At 44.9% G+C, this 27,704-nt stretch overlaps 1 long non-coding RNA gene across 4 annotated transcripts in view; it reads right to left on the bottom strand.

Moving 5' to 3' along the window:
- Positions 1–8,486: 8,486 nt before the first annotated feature.
- The window catches only part of LOC131507568 (uncharacterized), a 53,020-nt gene continuing 33,802 nt past the window's right edge, over positions 8,487–27,704 (bottom strand). For 2 of the 4 annotated variants that reach the window (XR_009259565.1, XR_009259601.1), the window contains 2 exons: positions 10,084–11,111; positions 8,487–9,665 (listed from right to left, as the gene is read on the bottom strand). This is a non-coding gene — a long non-coding RNA (uncharacterized LOC131507568). The remainder of the gene's footprint in view (positions 9,666–10,083; positions 11,112–27,704) is intronic. The other 2 variants (XR_009259589.1, XR_009259595.1) reach the window with 2 other exon arrangements.

A 27,704-nucleotide genomic window follows, 5' to 3' on the forward strand; every position in this document is an offset into this window, starting at 1 on the left:
GGCCTCCGCGCCCGGCCACGGGCCGGGACAAAGAAAGAAATCGCCACCCCGGGCCTCGGGGGGGCCCCGCCGAGCCAGGCCGGCCCCGGAGCCCGGCGGCGGCGCGCTCGGAGCCCGGGCCGGCCGGCCGGCCGGCCGGCGCCGGGACCCCCCGCGCCGCCCCCCGCCCCCGCGCGCGCACACCTTCGCCCCGCAGTCCGCCCGCCGGCCCCTCGCCCCGCCGCTCCCCTTTGTTCACATTGTCTCAGAAATGGCCCGGCTCTCGGGTCAAGATGGTGAAAGTTGCCGGGACTTGAGCACGGCTCTAGTGCGCGGGACGTGCGAGTGAGGCGCGGGGTGGGAGCGGAGACTGGACCCCTGCGCCGGGAAAGGGAGGCAGCCTCTTTATGGGGGCGCGGGGTTGGGAGCGGGGGTGGGGGGGGATCCGCCCCAGGAGTCGGCGAGAGGCCGGAGGTGAGGCCCCGGGGCTGGCCCTGGTCGGGACGAGAGGGTTTCGCCGGAAGATGAGAGGGAGTCGTGAATTGGCAGATTTCTCGGGTGCGGGAGGTGCCGGCGACCCGGAGCGACCTTCCGCCGCCCCCGGGGCGGAAGGCGTGCTCCGGCCCGGCCCCGGCGGAGAGGAGGGCGAGGAGCGAGGGGGTCCTCCCTCCTGGCCATTCCCACACCCCTTTGCCGCAGTCCCAGGTCATTGGGTGTCCGCGGGCTGACTCCGTGCGTCGTGCTTACGTGTTTAAGAAGCACCAGAGCCCTGCCCCGCGGCATTGACGGCGGTCACGTCGACGGTGGGCTTTCACGGTAACTGCTCAAGAAGCCGGGGAGGAAGTGTCACTTCTCATAAACCACCCGAGTGGCCGGCATCCAGCACGGAGGCAGCCAGCAGCGCCGGCTCTCGCGGGGCCGTCCCTGGGCCGCGCGGGCCCCGTGTGCCGGGTGGGTTACTTTGCCAGCAGAAGCTGATGAAGGGAGACGGGCGACCGGGGGCGGGGGGAGAGGGGGCCAGGCGCTCGATGAGGGGAGCCATGAGCAGCACGTGGACGCTTCCACTGAAGACCGGCCTGGGACAGTTTCCGCCAGCTGTCCCCAACCACATTCTTTCGGTCCGAGTTTAGATGGTGAGCCAATGAGCAAAGACCATTTCCGCTTCCGAATCCTGCAGCCCCGTGACTGTCACTTTAAAAAGGATGCGGCGGTGGGAGCCGGGGCTGAGTAGCTGACGGAGCGCTTCCCCGCCGAGGAGCAGCGTGCTCCCGGCGTCGCTCTGCTACTGCGGCGGACGAACCCACACTTCATCTGCACGCCGAACTCGAGCCGCAGGAAGCCTCCGCCCCTTCCTTGCGCCGTCAACGTGCGGGTCGAGGTGCCTTCCCCTCTGTTTGGTCCTGCTCTCCTGTTACAGTTGAGGCGATCATCGCTTTCCTTCCAGGGGTCGCGTCCCATTTTCGCCAGAACGCACTCCACTGGCCGTGTCTGGCTGACTTCCTCACGATTCCCCTCCAGCTGCGCCATGGTCATGAGCTCCTGGGTCCACGCCTGTGTGCGTAGGTTTTATAAGTATTTTTCAATTGGTACATAGATGCCAAACTCCAAGAGGAATGAGGCCTTGCTTTCCACACACGTGGTGTAATTGGCTTAATAACACCTGCCTTGGAAGACTGTTGTTAGGAATAAAAGGAAAAATGCATATAAAACGGGCAGCAAACAATAGACACTTAAGAGCTATCATTATGCTAGTCCTAATGTCCTTCCCCCCACATTTCTGCCCCTGAGATATGCAGCAAATACTATTATTGATTCCCATCGCAGTGCTCTCTCAGGCTGTCTCCTCTCAGAATATTTTAATCCCTCTGGTTTTCTCTTCATCAGTCTCTTCTGCTGATCATTTAGTGCTTAGACCCCGATGGGAATAAATGATGAGTTAAGTGAAGAGAGCCATGAAGAGCAATGAGCACTAAGATAGGGGGCAACAGATCTGGAAAGAGCTTCCCCAACCCTCCCTGCCCCACCGAGATCTGCTCCCCGTGATTGCTGATACCCCTTTCATGGGCCGGGGGTGAGTTTATGACACATGTATGTAAACAATGGCCTGTAAGGTATAATAAAGTCCCTACAAATTTCAGGTGACCGCTGGAAAAAGCGCTCTGCCCACCTCTACTGCTTTCTTCATTAACACATGTCCCCTCCTCCTGACTCCCCTGGACCCCCAAATGCACATCACCATGGAATACTTTCATTCCTTTCCTACAATAAAGGTGTAACTGGGCCTCCACCCTCCCATCTCCATTTCCCCCACCCTCCCCACCTCCTCTACAGCCCTTTGGGCTCTGGTTTGGAAATTGTGAGGAGTGTGGAGTGGAGAGGAGTGTTTGGGAAGGTTGAAGTCAGTTCCTATTCTGACCCCCGTGGACTACAGGTAAGCTTCAATGGTAAGAGGACAGAACTACTGGAACCAACATTTATTGACTGCTTGCTGTGTTCCACACTACTAAGTGCTTTTGTGTTTTACCTTTTTAACTTTCAAAATCGCCTTATGAGATAGGTACTCTTATCCCATTTTACACATGAAAAAACGGACTCCTAAACATTAAGTAACATGCCTATTGCCACAGTGCTAACGAGTGATGGTGCCAAGTATATGACCCTCTAGTATAATAAGCATATACGAGCATATACTATATGCACACTATACTGTGCATATAATAAGCATATACTAGCATATACATATATGCACATATATATTATAAATTTTTATAAATGGCATATTTGCATTAAATAAATATAAATATAAAAAAGAAATTTACACAGAAGGAAATTGCTTATATGTATACAAGAACAACTAGTTAAAAGACATAATGAAGGAATAAAGGCCGTAGTTACAATACGGGGGGAACAAGAAAGATAAATTTCCAGGAATACAATTAACAAAAATGTGCAAGGTCTACATGAAGAAACACATTTAAAGCTCTCTAGGGACACAAAAGAAGAACTAAACAAATAGAAAGGCATGTAGTGTTCTCAGATTGAAAAAACTCAATTTCATACATACATAATCATTCCTAAATTAATCTAAAAACTTAACATGAACACAAAAAAAAAAAAACCAATATGGTTTTTAATTAGAAACTCGGATGCTAAAGTTAATATCGAAAATTCATTTTAAATTGACCAAAAAATGTTTGAAATTGACAAGAAAAATAAGAAGGTAACTAGCCATACAATATTTTTAAATATTTTAAAGCTATAACACTCAAAACAGAGTAGTGTTGTCATATAGATAAAGCAATGACACCAAATAGAAATCCCAGAAATAGACCTGAATACATAGTGTAATTTAATACATGATAAACAATCAGGGGAGGTGGGGAATGAACTATTGAGCAAATGGTTTTGAAACAACTGAATAGACAGCTGGGAAAAAATAAGTAATATGTATTCCTCACACTTTATGTGAGGATAAAACCTAAATGGAGCAAATATTTCAATATTAAAAAATAAAACCATAACAAATAGTAAAAGAAACAATGGAAGAATTCCTTTATCATCTCAGTAGTGAAGTTCTTACTAATTGTATCACAGAATCCAAATGCCCGAAAGGGAATGATGACAAATTCTACCACAGACAAAACAATGTTTAACTGCAGGGAGGGAAAACACAAATTCAGAAGATAAATGACAAAATGGAAAAAATGTCCATCTCATATCAAGATAAAGAACTCATTTCCCTAATATATAAAAAGCTCCTATAAATCAATAAGAAAAATATGACTTCTGTTTTCTAGTCTGACATGTAAAGACGGGGAAGTCATCATTCCCTCCAGCCCCCTCTAGACCTCACTGTGGGGAAAAGGAAATACCCAGTTCGGGATTCCTAAAAGACTGAGACCTCGTCATAGGACTAGAGAACACTTCCCCTGCCTCTACCTCTTACCACGACATCCAGAGGGCTCCAGCATAGTACAGGGATTATTAGAGCCACAAGAACTGCAAGACTCAGACCTTATTTAGGAAGCCTCCCAGATAAAACAAGGGAGATGAAAAAGACACCGGAAGAAATTTTAGTCCCTGAACCCACAGCAACTGCAAACAGTAAAAACAGCCTAACTCTTAGCCAGATAAATATAAAATCTCACACAAAAGGCTTGTCTACCTAAGTAATTTTTACCCAATACATCATATCCAGCCTTCCACAAAAAGGTTAAAAGGTTAAAAAAAAAAAAAAAAAAAAAAAGCACAGTGTACAAAGACAAAGTAAGAGTTAGAAGTTTTGGAATTATCACACCAGGAATTTGAAACAACCATCACTAGGGGCGCCTGGTGGTTCAGTCAGTTAAGCATCCGTCTTTGGCTCAAGTCATGATCTTCACAGGTTCGTGGGTTTGAGTCCCACACTGGCCTCTGTGCTGACAGCTCAGAGCCCGGAGCCTGCTTTGGATTCTGTGTCTCCCTCTCCCTCTGCCCCTCCCTCGCTTGTGCTCTGTCTCTCACAAATAAACGTTACACATTTTTTTGAAAAAAACATCATTAATGGGTTAAGCTGTCTAATGGAAAAAGTGGATAGCATGCAAGAACCAATAGGTGATGACAGCAGAAAAGAGAAAGGTAAAGGGAAGAGTCTGTGGGAAGTGCGAGAAATCCGAAACACTGCGACGGAAATGAAGGGGGCCTTTGATGGGTTCAGCAGGGCACTGAACACAGTCAAGGAAGGAGCCAGTGAGCTCGGAATACATGTCAATAGCAACTTCTCAAACTGAAACGCGGAGATAAGAGAAAGAAAACAACGGAACAGAATATCCAGGGACTGTGGGCAAACGACAAGGGAAGTATCCCACATGTAATGGGAATACTAGAAGGAGAAAAAAGAGAGAAACACAGAAGAAATATTTGAAGAGATAACATTTAAGAAATTTCCAAAATTAATGACAGACTCTAAGCCACGGATCTAGGAAGGTCAGAGAACAGTAAGTAGGACAAACCCAAAACAAGGTACAGTGTACCTCATGCTCAACATATATCCATGTCCACAGTGTAGACAAAGACAAAGAGAAAATCTTGAAAAAGACCAGAGGGGGGGCGGGGAATCCTCCCTATAGAGGAACAAAGAAAAGAATCACATTGGACTTTTCCTCAGAAACCATGCAAGCAAGAGGAGAGTGGAATGACATATTTAAAGTGTGGGGGGACAAAAGAAAAATACGATAGAATAGTTTACAGAAAATACAAATGCTTCTTAAACATTAGTAAATAGTTTCAATTCCATTTATAATAAAAGAAATGTAAAATAAAACTGCAGATATACCATTTTTGCTATAATTTGACGACTATTTAAAAAATAATATAAAATACTGTGTTAAGAGTTTGGGGAATTCAGATGCTCTCATATATCACTGTGGAGATGAACTTGTCACAGCCTTGAGGAAGGGCACTTTTGATAATATCTACTTGTATATCACAACTGCACAGATCCTTTGACTCAACAGTCTCTCTTCTGGAAATTTATCTTCAGTATCTATATACACATGTACAAAATCCTGTGTGCAGAAGATTCCTCACTGTAGCGCTCTTTGTAGTCGCAAAAGACTGGAAACAGTTCATGTGTCCATCAGGAACAGGTTATGGGGCATCTGGGTGTCTCAGTCACTTGGGTGTCTGATTCTTGGTTTTGGCTCAGGTCATGATCTCAGGGTACGTGAGACTGAGCCCCACGTGGGGCTCTGCGCCACTCTCTCCCCGACTCATAAGCATGCGTGCACACTCTCTCTCTCAAAATAAATAAAGTTTAAAAATGAATGACTGGTTACACGAATTAAAATAATTCCATAGGGGTGCTTGGGTGGCTCAGTCGGTTGAGCGTCCGACTTCGGCTCAGGTCATGATCTCGCAGTCTGTGAGTTCGAGCCCTGCGTCGGGCTCTGTGCTGACAGCTCAGAGCCTGGAGCCTGCTTCAGATTCTGTGTCTCCCTCTCTTTCTGCCCTTCCCCCGCTCATGCTCTGTCTCTGTCTCTGTCAAAAATAAATAAACATCAAAAAAATTTTTTTTCAAAAATAATTCCATAAAATAGAATCTCAAGCAGCTTGGTAAAGGAAAAAAAAAAAATAGGGAAGGTTTTTGTATACTACCATGGACTAAACTCCAAAGAATACTGTTGAAGAGAAAAATACAGTCCAGAACAGTATATGTGTTATGGCATCATTTATGTCCTAAAGGAAAACCTTTATATTAATACATGTAAATAATATCTCTAGAAATATATATAAGAAACAAAGACAATAGCTTTGCTTGTCTGCTGAAAATCATATACCTAGGGGACAATGAATAGGAGGGAGAATTTTCACTGCGTACACTTTCTTACCATCTTGAACCACACGAATGTAGCGTTTCTTTACAAAAACATAAGCACGGCTTAACTTTTTTACGTAATTACATATTCCTCTTTGGAAGGAATGGAAGTACAGCACCTGGTCTTGGGAGGAGCTGCAGAAAACGTGATCAGGGAAGACTTTTCTGCACACGACCCAGGTTCGTGAAATAACACATCTCTGAAAATGTAATAGAGTCGATCTCCAGATGCTGCTCCTTTCCGTCTCTTTCAGGATAATTCTTGTGTGTCCTTAGCAGTGTTCAGCATTTTCCCGGTTCCTTTTACCTTTCTGCCTCTCCTGATTTCTCCTATCATAAAATGTGACCGGCAAAGTCCTAGGACTTTCTTCACTTGTAATTGTCCCAATGTTAGATCACATCGCCGGTTCAAAATGTCCCACCTTCCACTCCGAGTTCATTCTCACGGCCTGCAAAGCTGCCCAACTTCCTACCGTAACCTCCCCTCCTTGTTTGCCTCTCCATTCCAGCATAACTCATTTTAACTCTTTTTCTTGCCTCCTTCTCTACTTCCCCCCACCCCCACTTTTAGAATATGGATGGGGTATAAGTAACAACAGCAACAATAATAGTTATCACTCAATACACGCCAAGAATTTCACTTGCCCTATTTCACTTAAAACTTCATTACACTACAAATTCGACATTATTACCTCTGCTTGTTAGGGTTGAAGAAACTAAGACTTAGAGGGGTCAAGACACTTGCCTGAAGTCACACAGCTGAACAGCGATGAAGCAGGATCCTAACACGGACCTTCCAACGCAAAAGTCTGCGTTCTCCACTCCTAATTTTTTGCAGTTTAAAATTAATTTGTAACCAGATTCCCACTGAGTTATCTGTCTATATTCTCTTCTCCATTTTTTTTCCTAACTCTGCCTTTGGTTATCATTAATAAGAATGCTAAATTTAACGGAACATCTATCTACTTCGTTTCTTATAGTTTGATGCTTTTTAATTGCCAAGTTTCTAATATTTAATAAGTACCTAAAAACATAAGACATAGGAAGATCAGAAAAAGTATAAAATGTAAGTTACATTAAGAAGCATAAAATAGGGGCGCCTGGGTGGCGCAGTCGGTTAAGCGTCCGACTTCAGCCAGGTCACGATCTCGCGGTCTGTGAGTTCGAGCCCCGCATCAGGCTCTGGGCTGATGGCTCGGAGCCTGGAGCCTGTTTCTGATTCTGTGTCTCCCTCTCTCTCTGCCCCTCCCCCGTTCATGCTCTGTCTCTCTCTGTCCCAAAAATAAAAAAAAAAATTAAAAATGTTGAAAAAAAAAAAAAAGAAGCATAAAATAATATCAGAGGTGTGACTGACATTTCTGGAAGTCATATATCAAATGAGGTAAAGGATGAGTGAAAAAGAATAGGCATCTCATTCCAATTATCTACCTACTAACATCAACGTCATACTTTTATTAGAGTTGCTTTTCTGGGGCACCTGGGTGGCTCAGTCAGTTAAGAAGCTGACTCTTGGTTTCAGCTCAGTTCATGATCTCACAGTTTCATGAGTTTGAGCCCCAAGTCTGACTCTGTGCTCAGAGCCTGTTTGGGATTCTCTCTCTCTCTCTCTCTCTCTCCCTCTCTCTGCTCCTCCCTCACTCTCTCTGTCTCTCTCAAAATAAATAAACTTAAAAAAAAAAACTGACTTAAAAATAAATAGCTGCTTTTCCATTTACATCAAAATCTCTTTAGAGTGGGAGAAAACATCTAGAAAATGTTTACTTTTGTACAGCCAATATTAATTTATATCCATGCATGTCTAGATATTATTGATTGTATGGCAGCTATTTAGAAATATGTAAGTTCCTGCTGATGCTATATTCCACTAGAGAGCGTGTCCCTTTTCTTCTTAGATATGAGTGGCTGATCATGTGAATCCAATCAATAATTGAACTGGGCTGGGGTTGGGTTGCAGTTTTAGTAAGACTCTACAGATCTTTGGTTCACCCAGTTCCTTGAGTATAGCCCTCCCTACTTCTGATGGAGAGCCCAGGGGGTGTCTGCTTCCTCAACTCTAGAAGAGGTCAGACATTTTCAAACCAACTTTCCAGGTTCCTCACCCTTACAAAGCTTCAAAATCTGGCAAAAGTCTTTTTTTTTTAATGTTTATTTGGGGGGGGGGGTGCAGAGAGAGAGGGAAACACTGAATCGGAAACAGGCTCTAGGCTCCGAGCTGTCAACACAGAGCCCGAAGTGGGGCCCTAACTCACGAACCATGAGATCATGACCTGAGCTGAAGTCCAACGCTTAACCCAGGAACCCCAAAATCTGGCAAATGCCTTAAGGCCAGGAGGAAACAGCCATGTGCTTGAAGCGGGCCCGATCCCCCAGAGGCATCTTGCTTTTTAAGAACATAAGCCTGTGGGAGGTTTCATTTGCCCCTTAGAAACTTTCAGCTTCACTTCCCTGCATCCTATGAACCCTGAGAACTCAGCAAACGTCTTGTGGAGAAAACCAGCTTTGAGGGTGAAGCCCCTCAAGTTTGTAATATTTTCACACTAGGCCCCCAGTTGGTTAGAGCTTTGTTGGTTTCTCTTACCTTTACAAGGACCCTCTGCCCGAGCCACGCCTGATCCTCAACCTGTGCCCAGAATCAATAAATGTCACCAGGGCCAAAAACATCTGTGGGTCTGCAGCTTACCTGCAAACAATTTCTCTCTCTCTGTGATCTTAGTTCATCTACTACTCATTTCTTCCACAACCCAGGGGCGCCTTTCCAGATCTCATTTGTGTAATTTCTCTGGTTTTTCCTAGTCGTTACAGTAGAGTTACTGGCCGGCCTCAGCTGACTGCACAGTATCGACAAGTAGAAGTTTCACATTTTATTTCTGAAGATGACAGGATTATTACGATAAGGATTCTACCTTATATGTCATGATGTTTTGTAGTTTTTGAGGGTGTGACACATCCACTATCCCAACGTTTACCAGGTCCGTGGCGTAGGGTAAACTAGGGTACCCGACTCGGCGGGACATCTCTGAAGCCACACCCGTTGGGCACAACCGCCCACGGGGAAGGGAGGAGGGTTCTCCTCCGTTCTTCTGAGACCTGGCTTGTCTGCAGTCCCTCTGTATGAAGGACATGAAAACAAATGGGAGCTTATTTGCCAGGCTACACAGCACAGTCTCCAACAACTGACTCACGCTTGTTAGTCTTCACTTACAAGAATGCTTGAACGCACGCAGATTCAAGCTGATTTCAGGTTATTGGTGAATCACCTGAGATCTTCATAAAGGCGGGTTTACAGCACTTATGAAACATTCACCTCAGACAGCATTTTTCCACCGGGTTACTGATGGGAAGAAATGCAAAATCAAAACAAAAAACAAAAAACACACAAACAAATAGAAAACAGAGAGGGGGACAAACCATAAGAGACTCTTAAATAAAGAGAACAAACTGAGGGGTTGCTGGAGGGGAGATGGGTGGGGGGCCAGGCTAAAAGGGTGGTGGGCACTAAGGAGGACACGTGTTGGGATGAGCACCGGGTGTCGTGTGTAAGAGATGAATCACCGGGTTCTACTCCTGAAGCCAAGACTACACTGTATGTTAACTCACTTGAATTTAAATAAATTAATTTAAAAAATAATAGTAACATCCCAAAATTTTCTAAGGAGACACACACACACACACACACAGCAGTAAAACTGTACCCTTTATGAACCTCCCAGCACATTAATTTCATGAATTATGCTGGTATGTAAACTTACCTCTAGAGAACCAAGCTGGCTTCTCGATATTACAGAGCTGGGAGGATACGTTTATCCTTACTGTCTCTCTAGACAGGTTTCCCAAGCTGACCTTTCAAAGAGGTGGAATGTACACCATCTTTAAGTACCTTCTAGATAGCTTCTGCAATTCGACAAAGCCCCTGTCGCTGTGGCAGAGTAGCTGCTATTAAGCTGAGCCGGCAACACTTACGTGGTGTTCTCTGGAGGAGATTCGGGAAGTCCCTATGGTCAGAAATCCTCTCCCAGCATCAGTGCAATTCTTTTAGGAATCGGAGAGGGGAGGAGAGCAAGTCTTGGTCATAAACTGGTCAAACCCAGAAGAAGCACAGTTAATATCAGCTTGTGTACGAGACTCAAGAATAGTTACACAGCGTGGGTTTAAAGAAAAGTGAAAACTAGAGCCACGCTCAGCACACGACATCACCACAGACAGTAAATGCTGGGGGGGGGGGGGGGGGAGAGTACTATTATTCGCAGTACACGTGAGCTCCTTGAGGGCAAAGGAAGTAAAGTCATGTTTTCGTGCTGTAATGTGATCACACGCGATTTTAATCAGCCATATTTGGGAATTGTTTATTTATTTTTTTCATGTAATATATTTAATGTAAGGGAATTGTTTATTCTAATGTGGCACGATTTGCTTCAGTCCACAGCAAAACAGCAGAAGTTCCTTAGTATTTCTGAGTATACCCCCAATGGAGAGAATGCTGTATTCAGAGTTACTTCTTCACGTGAAAAAGAGATTCAGCTCGCTGTGCTCCTTCTGAATCTCTGAGCATTTCTTTAATCGTAGCTGAATTGTACTTATTTATGCACTCAGTTATTCATTTTACTTTGCATCCTTCCAGTGGAGTTGGATGATGATGTGGCACTTTGGTCTGTCTGTCTTAAGTATGTATCCGATTACGTGGATTTCGAGTGGGATGGTTACCAGCGACTCACCAAGAGCCCCAAACCGTGGCTCTCCAGAGTTCACTTTTCCTCAGTAAACATCATTGGGATGTGACCTAAATTTGAAAACAGAAATTGAAGTAAAACAGGAATCGTCACACACCTAAAGAAAAAAGGCACGCTTCACTTTGTCAAGTTGCGGGAAAATACTGACGCCATACGATACAATATGGAACGAGCTACTGAGTCTTCGCACGTTCTTTCTCACAGAACAAGATGAACAGGAGTGCTCTCTCAACCCATCAATGCCGTTAGCCACGAAAGAGAAGATGGCATAAAACAAAGCACGACTGCATGGCAAAGGAGAAAGAGCGTATTTTTCCGAAGGCCTGCCATCGGGCAGACTGCACGAGCTCTTCAGGGACTCCCAGGCCAGTTTCCTCATCTGTAGCCCGGGGATGAAAATACTTGCCGTACGCTTGTTTGCAGGATAAAAAGAGAGCCCGTGGAAAAGGCCGCGCATCTGAAAGGGCCCCACAAAGTTCCATCTTATTAATGAGCGCTAATCGGTTTTGCTTTTTCCAACAGAAAACTAAACAAAGAGAAAATGAGATTTATGAAGATGAGGTCGTATCAAGAGAGGAAGCTGGGAGAAATTTTAAACACAGCGTGACTGCCTCTGCACAAAAACATCTGCACGGGGTGGGGGTTCAGGAGGAGAGGAGCCTCCAGGAAATGCGCCGAAAGCTGACCCGAGTCATGTTCTGATCGCGAACGTGAGTGTGTGTGCCTTCCGTTTTCCACATTTTCAACAGTGTGTTTAACGTGACTTATATGAGAGTGCTTTTTTTTTTTTGAAAGCCAGACGGTGCCTTTTTCACAGAAATTCCCCACTTCCTGGCAAAGAGGTGTTTGTACCATTGCTAGTATGACGTGCTGCATCCAACTCATCACTTATCGAGCACCACGTGCCAGACTCCAGAAGGAGACAGAATAAATGAGATAGAGGCCTGTCTTCCCTCTGTCCCTTGATAATAAACGGCGGTTGTTCTTCTGTTGTAAGTCAGCTTGAGCATTAAGGCTTAAGGGGAAACAGAGGAGGGAGCGAGAGAGGGAGGGAGAGATACATATTCCAACAACCGTGAGGGCCGGCAAGGCGAGTTCCAAACCTGTGGGGCAGGCCCGCAAGCCAGAAACTCGGGAGCAAAAGCTGAAGCCGCTGTGGACAGGCGGAAGGTTGCCCACCCCAGGGAAACCTCAGTTAATGTCGTTAAAGGCTTTCAACTGATGGGCGCAGGCCCACCCATATTATTCGGGATAATCTTTACTTCGAGCCAGCTGCTTATACGTGTTAGCCACGTGTATGAAATGCCTCAGAGCAACACCTAGACAAGCGTTTGATTAAATAACTGGGGACTATAGTCTCGCCAACTGGACACATCAAAGTGACCCTCAGAGCCTCTCAATATTCTCTCCCACCCCTGCTAATTTAGTTAACGCGACTACTTTCTCAGCTCATTTCAGACCTCACCAAACACAGAAAGAACTCTTAGGAAATAATGCCCTTGCTCCATCCCTGTCTTCCTTCCAAGGCCTGCTTAACACAACGCTTCGTCGATTGGGACCTTTACACTTGACATATTGTTACTTCAGGTAGGTGGTTGTTTTAAATTTGGTGACGACCAAGGTAGCGAGGCGCTGCAAAAATCGGTGAAAAGCAAAATCCGCTCCCTGTGAACCACAATGTCAACCGTGAGGAGGCCAAAGATGGAGAAGAGCTATCACTCCCACACTGCAGGCTCCAAAGGTTTTCGACTGTTTTTCTTTATCAAACTTTATTTTCATTAGACGATCTCTTATTTAAATTTATTTTAGCCTATGGTCCCTTATTTATGCGACTAGCCTTCCTCATGCCATATGTGTCTACATCAGGGGTTCTCAACTGGGGTGGTTTTGCACCCCCCACCCCCACCCACGGGGCTTTCTGACATTCTCTGGACACATTTTTGGTGGCTACACTTGAGGTTACACGGTAGAGGCCGGGGTGCTACTGAACATTCTACAGTGCACAAGACAGGATCCCACAACGAAGAATGATCCATCCCCAAATGTCATAGTGTGAAGATTAAGAAACCCTGGTCTAGACGATACTGGTATGAGTTCTGCCACAAATTCTGATCAAGTTCCTCAAACACTAGGTCTATGGACAAAATAAGCTTGTTAAATTCCCTTAATCTGTAGTTTCCGAACTTGGCTGAAATTACTCTTTAAAATCATGTCAGAGTTTTTGGTGATTTTTGGAAGGGTAAAATGAATAAAATATGTTCACTTTTAAAGTGGCTGAAAATATTAATGTTCTGAGTCAGTGAAAGTTACTGATTGTAGTTAAACTATTAAAACTTTAGAGGCGGCTGGCTGGCTCAGTCTGTAGAACACAAAACTCTTCATCTCAGGGTCATGGGTTTCAGCCACACGCTGAGTATAGAGGTAACTTAAAAATAAAAATCTCGGGGCGCCTGGGTGGCTCAGTCGGTTGGGCGTCCGACTTCGGCTCAGGTCACGATCTTGCGGTCCGTGAGTTCGAGCCCCGCGTCGGGCTCTGGGCTGATGGCTCAGAGCCTGGAGCCTGCTTCCGATTCTGTGTCTTCCTCTCTCTCTGACCCTCCCCCGTTCATGCTCTGTCTCTCTCTGTCTCAAAAATAAAATAAAACGTTAAAAAAAAATTTTTTTTTTTTAAATCTCTAGGGGCACCTGGATGGCTCAGTCGGTTGAGCATCCGACTTCGGCTCAGGTCACAATCTTGCAGTTCATGAGTTTGAACCCTGCGTCGGGCTCTGTGCTGACAGCTTAGAGCCTGGAGCCTGCTTCAGATTCTGTGTCTCCTTCTCTCTCTGCCCCTCTCCTGCTCATGCTCTGTTTTTCTCTGTCTCAAAAATAAATAAAACATTAAAAAAAAATTTTTATAAAAAAAAAATAAAAATCTCTAAACCATTACAACTTTAAATATAGTAGTATGTATGGTTTAGTTTATCATGAAACATAATTTACATTATTTTTTAAATAACATAACATATTTATTTAAATATTTAATTTAAATATTAAATATTTAAATAACATATTTCAAGTGATTTATTCAATTTTCATTCACTATTTTTTTATATTTATTTATTTATTTATTTATTTATTTATTTATCTATCTATCTATCTATATAATTTATTGTCAAGTTAGCTAACATACAGTGTATACAGTGTGTTCTTGGTTTCAGGGGTAGATTCCCATGACTCATCACTTACATACTCATCAGTGCTCATCCCAAGTGCCTTCCTCAATGCCGGTCACCCATTTTCCCCCCTCCATCGTCTCCCCATCAACCCTCAGTTGTTCTCTGTATTTCAATCTCATGGGTTTGCTTCCCTCTCTGTTTGAAACTATTTTTTTCCCCTTCCCTTTCCCCATGGTCTTCTGTCAAGTTCCTCGTATGAGTGAAAACATATGATACCTGTCTTTCTCTGACTGACCTATTTCACTCAGCATAATACCCTCCAGTTCCATCCATGTTGTTGCAAATGGCAGGATTTCATTCTTTCTCATTGCCAAGTATTATTTCATTGTATATATAAACCACATCTTCTGTATCCATTCACCAGTTGATGGACATTTGGGCTCTTTCCATATTTGGCTATTGTTGAAAGTGCTGCCATAAACATTGGGGTACATGTGCCCCTATGAATCAGCACGCCTGCATCCCTTGGGTAAATTTCTAGCTGGGTCATAGGGTAGTTCTATTTTGAGCTTTTTGAGGAACCTCTACACTGTTTTCCAGAGTGGCTGCACCACTTTGCATTCCCACCAACAGTGCAAGAGGGTTCCTGTTCCTCCACATCCTCGCCAGCATCTGTAGTCTCCTGAGTTGTTCATTTTAGCTACTCCGACCAGTGTGAGGTCGTATCTCAGTGTGGCTTTGATTCGTATTTCCCTGATGAGGAGTGACGTTGAGCATCGTTTCATGTACCTGTTGGCCATCTGGATGTCTTCTTTGGAAAAGTGTCTTTTCATGTCTCCTGCCCATTTCTTCACTGGATTATTTGTTTTTTGGATGTTGAGTTTGGTAAGTTCTTTATAGATTTCGCATACTAGCCCTTTATCTGTATATGTCATTTGCAAATATCTTCCCATTCCGTCGGTTGCCTTTTAGTTTTGTTGATTGTTTAGTCTGCAGTGCAGAAGTTTTTATCTTGATGAAGTCCCAATAGTTCATTTTTGCTTTTATTTCCCTTGCCTTCGGAGACGTGTTGAGTAGGAAGTTGCTGCAGCTGAGGGCAAAGAGGTTGTTGCCTGCTTTCTCCTCTAGGGTTTTGACGGTTTCCTGTCTCGCATTTAGGTCTTCCATGCATTTTGAGTTTATTTTTGTGTATGGTGTAAGAAAGTGGTCTAGTTTCATTCTTCTGCGTGTTGCTGTTCAGTCCTCCCAGCACCATTTGCTGAAGAGACTGTCTTTTTTCCATTGGATACTCTTTGCTGCTTTGTTAAAGATTAGTTGGCCATACATTTCATACATCCAATTCTGGGTTCTGTATTCTATTCCATGGGTCTATACGTCTGTTCTTGTGCCAGGACCATACTGTCTTGAGGATTATAGCTTTGTAGCAGAGGCTGAAGTCCAGGATGCTGATGCCTCCACTTTGGTTTTTTTTTTTCAACATTACTTTGGCTACTCGGGGTCTTTCGTGGCTCCATATAAATTTTAGGAATAAACCTAACCAAATATGTAAAAGATCTGTATGCTGAAAACTATAGAAAACTTATGAAAGAAATTGCACTTGATCTTAGCCAAAAGGCCGAGAAGCGATTAAAATAAATCGAAGAAGACACAAAGAAATGGAAAAACATTCTATGCTCATGGATTGAAAGAACAAATATTGTTAAAATGGCAAGACTACCCAAAGCAATCTACACATTCAGTGCAATCCCAATCAAAATTGCACCAGCGTTCTTTTCATTTACCGTTTAATTGAACTTGTATTCAAAATCTATTCAAAATCTATTTCATCTCAAAAGTAAAATAAGAGGAAGTTTTTTTTAACCTATAACTGTAGCACCCTCATGCCCCATGAATGTAATTCGTAAGTAACACAACATATATTTTTCTGCTAACAATCCAATATATTTATCACTAAAAAAAAAAAAAAAGAAAGGTTGAAAATACAATGAAAATTGTGTGGTTTTTATCATCCATTGTATTAGTCAGGGTTCTACATATGCATATACATAGAGAGATATTTACTACATAGAATATTATTAGACTTTATATATAAAGATTACATATGTATGAAGATTATTATATAGAGACAGATTACATGAAGAGACTTATTATAAGGAACTGACTTATGTGATTACAGATGCTGGTCGAGTCCGAAATCTGCAGAGCTGACATTGCAGTTCACGTCTAACGGCTGGAAGCTGCCAAGCGGAAGAGGCAGTGCCTAGTTCAAAGGCTGTCTGGCTGAAAGATTCTTTCTTACTCGGAGAAGGTCAGCCTTTGTTCTACGCAGGCTATACACTGATTGGCTGAGGCCCACCCACGTTTATGGAGGGCAGTCTGCTTCAACTCAGTCTACCGATACAAATGTTAACCTCATCCAAAAATACCCTCACAGAAACACCTAGAATAATGTTTCACCAAATACCCGACATAAATTGACACATAAAATTAATCACTATGGCCATTCAGGAGAAAAAAAAAAAGACACCTGGAAAAGGGGGAAAAATTATAAATAACTTACAATATCCAAGATATGGAAACAACCCAAGTGTCTTTCCAAAAGTAAATGGACAAAGAAGATGTGGTGTGTATATATATATACACAATGGAATATTACTTCACCATAAAAAAGAGGAGATATTGCCATTTGCAACAACACAGATGGACGGATGGACCAAGAGAGTGTCATGCTAAGTGAAACAAGGCAGACAGAGAAAGACAAATACTGTATACTTTCACTCGTGTGTAGAATCTAAAAACCAAAACAAATGAATAAACAAAAAGCAGAAATCAGAGAGTAAACTGATGTTTGCCAGAGGGAAGGCGGTACAGGGTTGGGCAACATGGGTGAAGGAGATTGGTGGGAGATCCAAGAACAAAAGGCACAGCATAGGGAACATAGTCGATGATATTGTGACAGTGCTGTGTGGTGACAGATGGCAGCTACACGTAAGTGAGCACAGTATACCGCACAGAACTGTTGAATCACTATGTTGTACCCCTTAAACTAATGTCACATTGTGTGTCAACTACACTCAAAAAAGTTTTTTTAATTAGTAGCAACTTAACATCAATAATAAGAATTCTAGTTAAATAGAATAATTCAGCCCCATGGTAATAGATAAAACCGTTATTTTTCTAGTGTGGTAGAGACTGTTTAGAGTCACGGAAAAGTTTCATAAATACCATTGGCCAGGCTCGGCCATTATATACATGAATTATTACAGTACCTTGAGATATAACTCGTCCAGGCCTAAAGATTCAAATCTAGTATACTCAAGTACCGACTTATCAGAGCCATACAGTGGAATCACATAATTGGAAGGAAACTTTGTGATTATCCCCAAGTCCCCCCAATAGTGACAAAGAAAAGCAAGACGTTGATTTAGATTTGTCTTGAGTGTTTGACAGAGCCTTGATGTGGGATACTTTAAAATAATAAGCCTATAAATATCGGACTGGGATTCGATGCTGACCACAAACAAATGGGAAACGTGCAAACTTATGTTGGCACAAATCATGTTTCACTACTCCTGTTTTTTGCTGATGTCAAGAGTACATTGGAGAGATTGCCTTGTAGTCCGTAGAGTATGGTTAGTATCAAAGAAACCCCAGGGGTAGGTCTCAGTCCTGGCTATGCCTCAGAATTATGTGTGGAGGAACATAAAAACATAGCCGCTTGGGACTCATCTTGGACTCTCTGCTAATTTCCCTCCCCTTCTGGCGACAATGCTAATCTAGAGTTTTACTTTAACTTTTGGCTTCCTTTATGTAGACATGTCCAAAGCAAGAGAGCAAAAAAAAAAAAAAAAAAAGTATTAGACATGAAATTATGATTTTTTTTTTTTTGCCTACAATTTGGGGACCTATGTTCTCAAGGGACACTGCCCCTAACTCATCACTAAAATACAAGGCCAACCAAAAGATAGGACTTTCAGTCATGAAAAATAAGACCTTCTTGCGAGTCAACGATGGTCTCTTCCCTTCGTGAGAATTGTTCCACTTTATTTAGCCAAGAATCAATCACTCAATCAATAGTAAATTAAATAACAACTATTTAATATATACTTATTTATACATTAATTCTAGGCTACTACAACAAACCAATTCTCACAAAGGAGAGAAACTCTTCTTTTCCATATATATATAGAGAGAGAAAATGTATATCTATAATATCTGTATATATAAATATATATCTATAAAAATATATAGAGAAATATAGAGAGAGAAATAACATATATATGTTATTGCATACATAATACAAGTTTGCTGTAAAACATTCAGACAGTTCAGAAGTACATGGATTTTTAAATCTCTCCCATCCCTTCATAGGCACTCGCTAGTATTTGATGTGCGTACATCCTTCCAGAGCTTTCTGTAAGTACCCATACATATGCACATATGTATAGGGGTAGTTCTTTAAATGGGAACAAATTACACATAATGACATGCATACTGCTTTTCAAAAACCAGTACTCTGGGGGGTGGGGGCAGAGCGGGGGTGGTGGGGGCGCCCCGGGTGGTCAGTCAGTTGAGCATCCAACTTCGGCTCAGGTCATGATCTCACGGTTCACGAGCTTGAGCCCTGCGTCGGGCTCTGTGCTGACAGCTCAGAGGCTGGAGCCCGCTTCGGATTCTGCGTCTCCCTCTCTGCCCCCTTGTCCCCGCTTGCGCTCTGTCTCTGTCTCTCTCTCTCTCAAGAATAAGTAAACATTAAAAAAAATTAACACTAACATTAAAAAAAAAAAACACCAGTACTCTACCACTGATATCCTCCTCTGTCAGAACAGGCAGACTTCCCTGGTTCCTTTTCAATGGCCGCTTCACCTTCCATAGCATCGATATACCATAATCCACCAATTTTCTCCTATTGATGGATGTGCGACTTGTCAACAGTTTTTCACTCACAGTGCCACAGTGAGCATCCTTTAAACTAGACACAGTCCACCCTGAAGTCGGCACCCCTCCTTGCCCAACTGCAGGGAGTGGTGTCTGAGACACGGAGAGCCGTGCCCTGGGGTTGGGCAGGAAGACCTGCCCCGAGTTTCCTTTAACTTAGTTCTTGGTATTCCGGGCTCCCTGATGAGGCTTTCCTTGTATGTTTATACTAGTTCAATTCTAGCCAATAAATATGCACTGAGCCCCTACCAAGTGCATAGCCCTGTGCTGGAGGCTAGGAATTCAATGCCACACGACACACGGTCCCTGCCCTCAAGGGTCTCACCACAAGGCGGTGGTGGGTACCAATCTAGTAGTAGCAAGAAACGGCAAAGGCAGAAGGAAAGTAGGTAGAATGGCCGCACTAGGCCCTGCTCTTACCTGCGCTAAAGCTTTACTAATTATGCCCCCCCCCCACCCCCAGACAAACCTACCTGGTCTCTCAGTCACTACCTAACATTCAACAGATGAAATCACTCCAAGAACGCCTCAAATAGTTCTCCTCTGGGTGATATGTTGACTATATATCTTGGAACCTAAAAACAAAAACAAGCAAAAAGACCCAAACAACATAGAAATATATATTTCTATGCCACATACAGGGGCATCATGTGCGGTGGGGTGCACATACAAACGTGTCTAGAAGTGGTGAACCAGCCTCCTACATAGATGTTGCCTCAGATGGAGGAAAAATGTTCCCTGTGTGTAAGCCCAACCCTCTACCTACATGTTAGACACAATCCACATTTGTTCTCTAAATGTACAGGTCCATGTACGGTGCACTATTCTGTGTTTATCTCCCTTAGACAATGTATTGCTTATTGACGTTAAATAAGTTTACAGCTATTTCGAGTTTTTAAAGGTGGAAGAAAGCTGAAAGACAGTTCATGCCCAGCTCTGGGAAGACCACGCGTAACTTATCTCATTGTTTTTCCTTTCTTTGGCATTGCATTCCAGTCCTCATTGCCATTCTTCCATATCTTCGAGTCTAGATTTCTTTCCTAGCAGCTGGCATGGCTCCTTCCGTACCACCCTCCTTGGAGGTGGCCGCCGTCCCCTCCAAGATAACAATTCTTCCTATACTCGAATCCCATCAGAAAGTCTAGTTTCAACTGCGTCTTCCCAAGCTCCACGACCCTGATTCCCTCACTTTGCTTTCATTTTCCTCACCGTCCAAACTTAGGTGAGATGTTTGGATTTTCACTGCCACTTTCTACTCAGTAGGACATGCTCTTCAACACCACCCAGTCGTTGAGCCCTGCAAAGTCAGGGGCCTTTGTCCTGGTAACCAATGTGTCCAAGTCCCAGGAAGAGGGGCTGCGCCATCTTGGGTGCTCCACAGAGATTTGTTGACTGACTGAACGCATGTCCCCGTCCCATCTTTCCATGTTCCCAGGCCGATTAGATCCGATACGTGGGATGTTACGGCATTCGCTTTGCCTTCGTTTCTGCTTTCTAAAACGCAAGGTGATGTTTTTGTGCCAAGCCCCAACTTTGCCATTATTAATAAGGAAGCAGGGTGTCTAGCATTATAGGTCAATGAACGTTGACACTTGGGTCAGAAACCAATTTTTGAAAAAAGGCTAATGCTAACATTTTTCTTTTCCTTTGTGAGTGATTATCTTCTGTTCAACTTTTGTCACGGAGCACAGTGATTTCTAGAAGAATGTCTTTGGCTTGGAAAAGCCAGGGTAGATTGACTCTGAGATAAAGTAAAAGCTACCTCCTTCACGTTCCCTTTACCCCAGGTAGGTTTGCTGTCGTCCCCTAGATTATGCAGAAAGGAGGGGAAAATCTGAAAGAGGAGTCTGCACAGCTATGAAGGCTCCATTAGACCTTGGCAGAGGCCCAAAGAGACCACCAAGCTCGCTCATAAATGCACAGTGTCTAATAAAAATGTGATGGTGATTATTATTATGCATTTATTGAGCAGCAAAAATGCGCTAAATTTAAAAATGTACGTACTCTGTTATTCATATCTCCTGATGGGTATGTAGAAACTGCTGGCTGTTTGTTTTCCCCAGTAATTAGCACGTTGTTTTCACAGCCTGATGGCTGCCAATGGTCACCATTCTGCCCACATGCTTGAGGTTTCTGTGGCCCAAGGACGACACCTAACCCCCCAGCACCTCACACCCGTAAGGCTTTGTTGTGGGCCAAGTTCCAGTCTATGATGGAGTCGATATGGCACAAGCATGTTTAACAAGTCCCTTGGATTTTTTTTTTTCTATTTCTCCAAAGAAAAACATTTGAGCCTTCAAACTGAGGAATTTGCTTCTTAACCCAGAGATCACACACAAAAGTGACTTCGAACCTTAAATCTACTTCTCGTTCAGAAATCACTGCAGGAAATCACCAACATCTTAGGCAAACTCCCATTCTAGTTAGAGAATAAAAACAACAACAAATTAGTTCCTGGGGGATTTTCGGACGCTTTCAACAACCATTACTTTGCAAGCACTTTATCCACTCTTAGGCAAAGTGTCTTAAAAATATAGCCAATGTTTAATAAGAGGGAAACCACAACCTGTATTGCAAACCAGAAATAGGTGCCTTGTGAACTGCTTGCTTTCTCTAAATTCTGCAGTGAAAAGAGTAAAATCAGTCGATAGGAAGTTCTCATTTTAAATTAGGTGAAATCTGCAATTTTTCCTTGTGCTCCCTCTTAAAAAAAAAAAAAAAAAAAAAAAAAAAAAAGCTACAAGTCCCTGAAAATGACTCAAGCCAAACCAGAGAACGGATATTACAGGACCCAACTTGACCAGGCACACCTAAGGCCAACTGCTCAAAACCTTCCTTCCCTGCTTGCACCTGCAATTATTTTCATGCAAATAGTGTTAAGTTAAATTGGCCACTTGTGAGCTGAATTCAGCACTGTCTCCTCATTCTGAGTGGATAAGGGATCATCTTCTAGGGAAATTATATTTTACGAGCAATTTTTGTGTCTGCGTGCTACGGCTGGAACAACACTTAACCCTGAAGATGACAGCAAGAACATTTTTTAAACACTCCCATACACCAAATGTATTTGCGACTTTCTCTCATCTCCACTCTTCCGTGATGATGAGTCAGCAGCTATACTATGCGAGCAGACTCCAAAAAGCTAAGACAAATTTGAAGCTTCCCCTTCCCCACCCCCCACACACAAACAAAAACGTCCAGATCTGGGTCAGTCGATTCTGCTCAGGATAAATTACTCTGACGAAAAAGACCTGGCCTATCTTGAAATCCACGCAGTAAACATACTGCCGTCTTCAATGTTTTCCTTACGTAGGTTTTATGTTTAAAGACGTTTGCGGCTCACTCAACACCTATGTCTTTCTATAGAGGAGATGTGGTGTGTGTGTGCGTATTAGGCCAAATTTACCATCGTACTAATTCCGTAAAAACGAAGGGATCCCATCGTTCCGAGAAAGAGCGCTCATGCCTCAAAGGGGACTGGTTCTTCTCGGGATGGGGGTAGGGTGAGGCCAGAGAGGTGCCCGGGATGGACAGTTTAAGAGGCCCTCGTGCTGGGGAGCTGACCCTGCCCGGGAGGGCCCCTAAAAGGCAATGCCTCCTTACTCTCTCTCGGAGTCCAGGCCCTTCTGGGGTCAAGTCGGGGCTGCCGTGACGGCACAAGGCCGGTCTTTCCCACAGATTGAGTAAAGCCACGTGACCTTAAACTACAGTGGCTTTCACGGCCGGGCCTGGAAGCCCCAGTTCTGTCACCGGAGGTGTTAAAACCTGTGACAGTAAACGAGTCCAGTGATTTGAAACGGCACCGACCGGCTCTCGTTCCCGGCTACAGGCATGCACCCGTGTTGACGGATTCTCATCGCGGGAACCCTCTCCTGCCTTCGGTGCCCCCACCTATTCCCTCCGAGACGTGACAGGTAACTCTGAAGGCCGCGGCTGGCGGAGGAGGGTCGGTGCCCGTGTGCCGGCCACGGCTCTGTACTTGTTAAGTGGGATGCCGTGGGTAGAAAAGGGGGCTACCGCCCCGGCAGGAGATGGACCCGGGGAGAAGGTGCGCTTGCTTTCTCGCCTGCTGCTGCAATCTTGGTCTTGCAAAGGGGCACAGGTTGGTGTCGCCTCGTGTCTATTTCGGCTTTCTCGGGAGACACGAAAACCCCTCCTAGCCAGCGATGCTGAAGTACCAGTCACCGAATGGACATTGTCACAGGCCTGTTGCTGCTCAATGAGATTAGTCTCTAACTGATGCACACGGGTCTCATTGAAAAGGCTATTCTGTAATTGTTGCCATTAGCGAGGCCACCATTAGGCAGTTGCCTAAACTTCCTGGAGGGACCCGCTGGCGGCTCTGGCCGCCACGGTTCACTCACGTAGAACAGCAGGAGCCGCACTAATTTCCAGTCCCCGTCCATTAGGGGAGAGCAGCCGCTCATTAGAGGTCCTACCCTCTCAACTCCAATTACCCCGAGATAATGACAAAACAGGGAGCACACTAGAAACTTTCAGAGCTTCCCAATCATTCCTCCCATTCATGCTCTCTGCTGATTACATCCACAGAAATCAAGCCCAGACCCCGAATCTTCTCACAGGCGGGCATGTCCGCAGCATCGGCCATGTGAACGTTGGGTCACGTTAATTTAAAGGCTGAGAGCTTTCATCTACACTTAAGACTTTGAGAAAACGCTGCACATAATAAAGCAGTACAGAAAGGGCCGTTTCGCCCTTTCTCCCCACCCTTCTTCACCTTCCGAGGAGAGCAAATCTCAGAGCCACGTGAGGCAAGTCATCAGTCCCAGAAGGTTTAACATCTCTTATCTTTGCAGAAAGCCGCGTGAACATAAAGCCCAACCTGGACATCCCTTCTCCCCATGTCATATTAATTTGGGAGTATAAAGGTGGGGGCAGGCAAGCGGAGAGAGAGAGAGAGAGAGAGAGAGAGAGAGAGAGAGAGAATTACTTCCCAGGAAAGCAGGAAATCGCACAAATCTGCTTTAAAAACGGCACCGTCACCCATGTGCCAACGTATCGGCCCTCTAGGCAGAGCAGAACCCCTGAGCCACAGGGACCGCCCTTCACATGCTTTTATCTAGTGTCACCAAAATTTCACTTCTATTCCCTCGCGCTCTGGTCCGCTTACTGCATTGTCTGTTTGCGATTTCACACTACATTCAAAAGCCACAGATTTTTACTTTCAGATTCCTCCACTCACCCTTTTTGGCCACTGAGCGGAGTTTGCGTGTTTGTGTACATGTGTCCTCCTCGCTCGCGGCCCCCTCTGACATGGCGGCCCCTTTCTGACTCTGGCATGCGACCTGCCAAAGTGTCGTGTTACTCACATCTGAACTTATTAATGGCAACGTCTCCATAGTGCTGTAACTGTCTGAATAAGAAGAAAATGTACCATCCGATTGTTTCGCCGTTTTAAATGGATCAACCACTTGTTTTCCGCGTCATGTAAATATTCTTTCAAATAGGCAGAAGCATGCTTTGGAGACTAGTGTGTTACTGACAGGCCTTGTTCGTAGGCGCTAATGAAGGAGATGTTTTTACAGATAAGCCAACGAGCACAGAGCTCATGTAGTGCAAGGATACTGTTAGGAGACGCATTTCCCATGGTTTTCTGGTGTCCTAATCTAATATCCCCAAGTCCCAGTGGAAAAAATTATAACCGTTTGGAATGTGGTACAACTGTCAAAATTACATGAAGTCAGTTCTGCAAACAGCAAAACATAAGTCAGTCTTCTGTTTATTCTGTGCCAGTATGAAAATATAAACGGTCGCTTCCAGATGGAAAATGGTAACAAAGAATACAGGCGCCCTCTTCTGGAGACAGCTAGCCCTTCCACTTCGAAAACCTACTCGCCAAATCGGAGAGGGTCCCGAATCCTAAATACACTTTTAGACACGTTCCCCTTCCTCATTCTTGCTCGAGCAAACACTTATTCTACCAGGCAGAAGCATCACCAGCTTGTCATTTTCTGGACAAGCAAACGCCTTGCCTTCCGAATCCTTCTTGGCGGACTTACCTGGGCGTGCCCTTAGCCCGGTGAGCTCCAGGAGGGTCTGCCTTCTAGGCGCCTCCTCTGTGGGGATTTCAGACAAGGCCTGGGCCACCCGGCTGACAGCCACTCCCGCGGGTCCCACCCTTTCGGGACATCCTGGAGCCACATCTAGTGAAACAGGTCCCTCCCTTTATCAGACACTACATTAATTCTATCTTCATTGTGTGCAAAGGAACCCCTGATGCGGATAAATCTTATGATCACTGTCGTCAGGGAAATAATGGTGCCATTCTTGCATGCGAGGGCGAGGGCCGTCGCGCAGCATTTCTCGCGACAGATGTGCATTGCTAGCTGCTTGGCGGCCTCTCCCCAGACGGCCGGTGCTCTGACGATGGAGCCCATCCCCTCCTTTGACTGTGGCACTCTCAGGGCCTTGCACAGTTCCTGGCCCACAGCGTGTGCTTAATAACGAGGGCTTGAATAAATAAATTCCACTTCCGTGTCCAACGGTGGCTGGCTTGAAGCCGCAGCCAAGAGAGCCGCAGAAGCGGTACTCACACGGTCACAGGAAGCACAAGGAATCGTGGTTGGGACGGTAAGAAGTCCCCCTTTCCAGCCACAGGAGAGCAGAGGTGAAAAGAGAGAAAAGGCAGGGCAGCTAAACCTCTTTGACTGAAGCGCGGCACGCCCACCCAATGCTGCTGGACCCAAACCTGAGTGGGCACCAGACCCATCCGGGGGGCTTCTTACAGGTAGCCGGAGGGCCCCACTCTAGAGTCTCTGACTCAGCAGGTCTAGGTGGGTCCCAAGAAGGTGCGGCTCTAACAGGTTTCCAGATGGTGCTGATGCTTTCGGTCCAAAGCCCACCCTTCAAGAACCACTGATAGAAAGCTGTGTTTCTCACCCCGGCTGCACATTAGAACCACCTGGAGATTTTTGAAAACATAGGTTCCCAAGACACCTGAAATCAGAGTCCATGTGGGTGGGACCCAAGCAGCAGTAATTTCAAAGCCCACCCCCACACCCCAGCCAGATAGAAGACTTTTCTAGACAGAAAGGCTTTGCCAAAATCTGGGGCCCAATGCCTGTACAGGCTATCTGTTTCAGTGACGCAAACATATAATACTACATCTCTTTACTGCAAAGCCTTCCCCTACACTGTCTCATCTGAGCTTCAAACAATCCTGGGAGATAAAGAAGGCAAAAGTTTTAACTCAATTTTAGAGAAAAGAAGGCAAAGTGACAGCTCTTGGACTTCGATCAGATTTTTTTCTAATGTCAACTTTAGAGTCAAATACACCTGGAATAGAGGTATAACAGAGGCCATGGAAGAGCTGAGCGAAGTGGTCTGGAGATTGGCAACAAGTCTGAACTTAAAGGGAAAAGCGAGCTATCACAACCCAGGGTCACTTGGTGGAAGCTGGACCTATGGTGGACCGGGTAGAGCCACGGCGACCAAAGAAATGCCTGGCTTCTCCCTTTCTGCCAGATTCCTACTGGAGCCGTCTTTTAGCCCGGCCAACGTGGAGGCCGCCTGACGTGGGAGCAGTGTGCGAGGTCAGCACAATGGTAAGGATCCGAGTGTAAACAGGCCCACAGCTGGCCACGGGAATGTAACGTGCCCATATAAGCTGGGCAACCGTGGTCAAGTTACCTGACCTCCCAGGAGTGCAACGGGCCTCTCTAGAAAATGAAGATTACACATCTGGGTTGAATAACTGCACGAGGTCATGCAGGTGGCCTCTAGCACAAACCAGGCACTGAGGAGGCACCTCCTAAGCATAGTTTCCATCTCTTCGCCCGGTCCTCTGCTATCTAGGCTGCTGGTGTTCCTGTTAGCTGCCCCACAATCCCAACACTACTGGAAACGATGGGTCCACACATTAGCAATGTCTGAGCTGAGCATTTTCCCACAGTGCACTGCGATTAACTGCCTCCATGACTGCAGACCTCTTTGTCACAAGACGGCTATCGCTGTCACGGGTGAGTTAGATCGGTACTAGAGAAAGGTAGCTACCATGGGATACCGCATAACAGTGTCCAATAGGTGCTAAAGGCAGGGCGCTGGTCAGTTTAAGGACCTGCTTATCATACTGCTCGGAGAAGCGATGCCACTACTGATTAGACAGACATGGAGGTATGAGGTGTAGGCTGCCCCCAAAATACCGTTGCCCCTGCCGCTCGGTTGGCGGCCACAAGCTGTGGAATTGATCTGCCCTCCCTTCCGATGGGATATCCACGAGAGGAAACATTTTCTGAAGATATTTTCATGAACACATAGCGCATTTATTTTTATTTCACTATTTTTAAATGATTTTTAATGTTTATTTATTTTATTTTTCAGAGAGGAAGAGAGAAAAAGCATGCGTGGGGGAGGGGCAGAGAGAGAGGCATAGAGAGATTCTGAAGCAGGGGCTAGAGATAGAGAATCTCCGAAGCAGAGATTTCCGACCAGGGGCTCGAAGTCACAGGCCATGAGATCATGACCTGAGCCAAAGCCAGATGCTTAACCAACTGAGCCACCCAGGGGCCCCGAGCACTGTTTTTTATC

The sequence above is a fragment of the Neofelis nebulosa genome, chromosome 1 (genome assembly GCF_028018385.1).
Source record: "Neofelis nebulosa isolate mNeoNeb1 chromosome 1, mNeoNeb1.pri, whole genome shotgun sequence".
Lineage (NCBI taxonomy): Eukaryota > Metazoa > Chordata > Mammalia > Carnivora > Felidae > Neofelis > Neofelis nebulosa.